The sequence below is a fragment of the Schistocerca cancellata genome, unplaced genomic scaffold, assembly GCF_023864275.1.
Source record: "Schistocerca cancellata isolate TAMUIC-IGC-003103 unplaced genomic scaffold, iqSchCanc2.1 HiC_scaffold_235, whole genome shotgun sequence".
Classification (NCBI taxonomy): domain Eukaryota; kingdom Metazoa; phylum Arthropoda; class Insecta; order Orthoptera; family Acrididae; genus Schistocerca; species Schistocerca cancellata.
In genome coordinates, this window is record NW_026046257.1 from 15,001 (window position 1) to 20,000 (window position 5,000).

Here is a 5,000-nt window from a genome sequence, read left to right on the forward strand (position 1 = left end):
CTACAGGAATCCAACGGAACTACACCAACCATACTGCCAAACCACAGCATCGCCATCTATGACAATGTGACGAAACCACATGCAATAGCCCCATCTACGCGAATCGGACGACACGACGTCCACCATGTCGCGCGCAACACGAAAACCAAATACCGCCATCTGCAAGTCTCCCGAAACATGACCTGCTGCACCGACGATACCGCCATCTATGAGACGCCACCCCGACTACGACATCGCTAGGTCCCACAGTACCCATTTTCCGACGCCACCCACAAAGCCTGCATCATCTGTCCACCACAGGAACCCGAACGCCAGTGCCTGCGTCGCACGAAGTAGTCAACCGACAATCACCCCACCCGCACCCGCACCCGCACCCGCACGTGCCCCACCCCAACCGCCGAAATCGCAACTCCAGCGGATGAACGGCGGACTCTTCCCGCACTCGTACGTTGCAATCCACCCCTATATCTTGCGTTTCACGAAGAGTTATATCCAATATGCCAAATTCCCGCTGTCCCTATACATGCTGTAAGTCTGTGCACACAATATGAACCACACCTCAGCGAGACACTCTATCACACATTACTCTCTGCCTGTAACAGACACAGATACAATATGTAAGCACCAGCATGGACCAACGTCCGGTGCATCCTCTCCGCCACAGTACACCATCCACACTATGATAACCACACCAGGGAGTCCAATTCTAAAATAGAATATCCCACCCGTCCGACATCCACAACTGCTCAGATAAGCCACCAACACCCACACATGTCCTACACAGGGGTGCACCCAACACCACCACACTGCCACCTGTTACGGCACAGAAACAATGGCAGGAATGAATCACACAGGTGTGCCGCAACCACAGACGCGGCGCGCCTCCAGTCACGAGCGAAAAGCGCATAAGCGCATCCTGACGAGACATAACTGCTGTGACATACTGACGCTGCCTCAGACATTCACTTACAATGATCACTACCAACGAACCTCGGCCCCCCCCCCCCAACAACACACTCTCTTACCACGTTGTGTACTGTAATCCAACCCATTTCGCACCTTAACCTAACCCATTTTGCACCTTAACCTAACCAAATTCGTAACGCAATTTGTACCACAATTTCTACCGCAATGTAACGCAATTTGTACCGCAATGTAACGCAATTTGTACCGCAATGTAACGCAATTTGTACCGCAATGTAACGCAATTTGTACCGCAATGTAACGCAATTTGTACCGCAATGTAACGCAATTTGTACCGCAATGTAACGCAATTTGTACCGCAATGTAACGCAATTTGTACCGCAATGTAACGCAATTTGTACCGCAATGTAACCCAAGTTGTGCCTTAACCTAACCCAAGTTGTGCCTTAACCTAACCCAAGTTGTGCCTTAACCTAACCCAAGTTGTGCCTTAACCTAACCCAAGTTGTGCCTTAACCTAACCCAAGTTGTGCCTTAACCTAACCCAAGTTGTGCCTTAACCTAACCCAAGTTGTGCCTTAACCTAACCCAAGTTGTGCCTTAACCTAACCCAAGTTGTGCCTTAACCTAACCCAAGTTGTGCCTTAACCTAACCCAAGTTGTGCCTTAACCTAACCCAAGTTGTGCCTTAACCTAACCCAAGTTGTGCCTTAACCTAACCCAAGTTGTGCCTTAACCTAACCCAAGTTGTGCCTTAACCTAACCCAAGTTGTGCCTTAACCTAACCCAAGTTGTGCCTTAACCTAACCCACGTTGTGCCTTAACCTAACCCAAGTTGTGCCTTAACCTAACCCACGTTGTGCCTTAACCTAACCCACGTTGTGCCTTAACCTAACCCACGTTGTGCCTTAACCTAACCCACGTTGTGCCTTAACCTAACCCACGTTGTGCCTTAACCTAACCCACGTTGTGCCTTAACCTAACCCACGTTGTGCCTTAACCTAACCCACGTTGTGCCTTAACCTAACCCACGTTGTGCCTTAACCTAACCCACGTTGTGCCTTAACCTAACCCACGTTGTGCCTTAACCTAACCCACGTTGTGCCTTAACCTAACCCACGTTGTGCCTTAACCTAACCCACGTTGTGCCTTAACCTAACCCACGTTGTGCCTTAACCTAACCCACGTTGTGCCTTAACCTAACCCACGTTGTGCCTTAACCTAACCCACGTTGTGCCTTAACCTAACCCACGTTGTGCCTTAACCTAACCCACGTTGTGCCTTAACCTAACCCACGTTGTGCCTTAACCTAACCCACGTTGTGCCTTAACCTAACCCACGTTGTGCCTTAACCTGCTCTGTAATTGGCATATGACACGTTACATTAATCTAGTGTTGTCTAACCACAACCCTCTGAATATAGTTCGCTACTCGCACCGCCCACCCTCTTGTGTATCGTTTCATGTTCAACACTTCGCAAGTGTTGCTTACTTTTTACATGCTCCCGCTGTACACTGTAATGTGGACGACTGCAGGATGTACATCGCCCCCCCCTCCCCCCCCCCCTGCCTTCGCACGCTGGTCGTTCAGGTGCTTGCGTGTTCAATGCCCTTCGCAGCTGTTCACTGGCATTCGCATGTCGAAGCGCTCAGTCTACGTCGTGGTACGGCCTGTGTCCACTGTCCGCTGATGTCGTAAGCTTAACCCTCACATTGTACTGCACATAGGTCCGTATGTACTGAATGATACGCTGTGGCACATGTGTGACCGTACAACGACTGCGCCCAACAACAGCGAACCATACGGTCCAAATGTTGTGCACTCAGCCACGTGCCGTCTCCCCATAACAGCTACATTGCAGTGTGGTACGCCATAGAGACGTGTGGGAGTAACGGACGCCCTGGATGGCGATCAGCATGAGCCGTCTGTTGATGTAGTGGCGCGTGTATTCAAACGTAGTCGTCTCTTCTCACACAGTGTGATAGCATGGTGCACCGCGTTCCACATCTGCGACATGGTACAGATGCTGGTTGACAGTCGGTGTCGTAATGGACATCGCATACGTAGGGGGCCACCTCCCACGTGTTCTCTAGTCGTGCACATTTTGTTGCGTGTATGTGGGCAGACGTAGTGTGTCGTGGCACCTAACAGACAGGTATGCAATAATCGTTGCATTTGCAAACTGGGATGGACGTCTACGTTTGCTGGTGACGTTACGCAAATGAACAACTGGTAAACCCATTGTGGTGCGGTTGTTGTTGCTGGAGGTAAATCAGTAAGGGCAAATCTGTGTGTGAAGCGATACGCGGCGGTGGCTGGGTGGGACCGTCCCCGGCCGGTGAGGGGGGGCCGCCCGGCGTGCTGGCCGCGCGGTGCGTGGGCGCACGCGCTACAGCCGGCTGGTGGGGGCGCCCAGTGGCAGGCGCGCCGGCCGACGGACGCGGCAGGCGGCGCAGCTGCGCGCCGGGGCACCCTGCGCGCGGCGCCGGGCGGCCAAAGTGGGTCCTCGCAGGCCCGGTGCGAAGCGCGGTGGACATCTGCAGTGTGCTGGTCCGACTGAGGACTGTGTGCGTTGAGGATGCGCCGCCGCCCGGCACTCGGCGCCGCGACGCCGTCTGCTGCTCGGTCGCCCCAGCGGTTCTCGCTGGTGGTTTGTATCGCAGTTGTGCAGACGTGTTGGCACGTGCGCTGTGCTGGGAGAGTTCGCTTCGGCACCCACGTGGGGCCTTTGCCCTTCTGTGGCGCTGGCGTTGGAGCTGCCGGTCACCGTAGGTGGCGCGTGTTGTCTCCCGCCGGCAATGCCACGACAGCACGCTCCCGGGCCTCTGTCGGCAGCGGCAAGCTCAGTTGGGAGCACGGGTGGTCGCACCTAAAGCGTCTACTCGCCTAACTCCGGGCGATTGCGCCTCTCTCGAACCCGACCAAGTACTTAGGACGGCGCTGCGCGCCGCCGGGACCTGAGAGGGTTTCGAGGTGTATTGTGCAGGGGAGCTCAGCCTCCTCCTGTTTGCAGAATAATTGAGCGGACGCTTGCGTGTTCGCGCGGGCCCCTGGGACACACTCCCGGGCGGCCGGCTGCTCAGCTCTAGTTGACGCAGCTCCCTGGTTGATCCTGCCAGTAGTCATATGCTTGTCTCAAAGATTAAGCCATGCATGTCTCAGTACAAGCCGCATTAAGGTGAAACCGCGAATGGCTCATTAAATCAGTTATGGTTCCTTAGATCGTACCCACGTTACTTGGATAACTGTGGTAATTCTAGAGCTAATACATGCAAACAGAGTCCCGACCAGAGATGGAAGGGACGCTTTTATTAGATCAAAACCAATCGGTCGGCTCGTCCGGTCCGTTTGCCTTGGTGACTCTGAATAACTTTGGGCTGATCGCACGGTCCTCGTACCGGCGACGCATCTTTCAAATGTCTGCCTTATCAACTGTCGATGGTAGGTTCTGCGCCTACCATGGTTGTAACGGGTAACGGGGAATCAGGGTTCGATTCCGGAGAGGGAGCCTGAGAAACGGCTACCACATCCAAGGAAGGCAGCAGGCGCGCAAATTACCCACTCCCGGCACGGGGAGGTAGTGACGAAAAATAACGATACGGGACTCATCCGAGGCCCCGTAATCGGAATGAGTACACTTTAAATCCTTTAACGAGTATCTATTGGAGGGCAAGTCTGGTGCCAGCAGCCGCGGTAATTCCAGCTCCAATAGCGTATATTAAAGTTGTTGCGGTTAAAAAGCTCGTAGTTGGATTTGTGTCCCACGCTGTTGGTTCACCGCCCGTCGGTGTTTAACTGGCATGTATCGTGGGACGTCCTGCCGGTGGGGCGAGCCGAAGGCGTGCGACCGCCTCGTGCGTGTTCGTGCGTCCCGAGGCGGACCCCGTTGAAATCCTACCAAGGTGCTCTTTATTGAGTGTCTGGGTGGGCCGGCACGTTTACTTTGAACAAATTAGAGTGCTTAAAGCAGGCAAGCCCGCCTGAATACTGTGTGCATGGAATAATGGAATAGGACCTCGGTTCTATTTTGTTGGTTTTCGGAACCCGAGGTAATGATTAATAGGGACAGGCGGGGG

General features: G+C 53.8%; 1 non-coding gene across 1 annotated transcript in view; it reads left to right on the forward strand.

Annotated features, from left to right (window-relative positions):
• The first annotated feature begins 4,023 nt into the window (after positions 1–4,023).
• LOC126112939 (small subunit ribosomal RNA) overlaps positions 4,024–5,000 on the forward strand; it is a 1,909-nt gene continuing 932 nt past the window's right edge. The window contains exon 1 of the ribosomal RNA XR_007524665.1: positions 4,024–5,000. This exon is cut by the window's right edge and continues 932 nt beyond it. This is a non-coding gene — a ribosomal RNA (small subunit ribosomal RNA).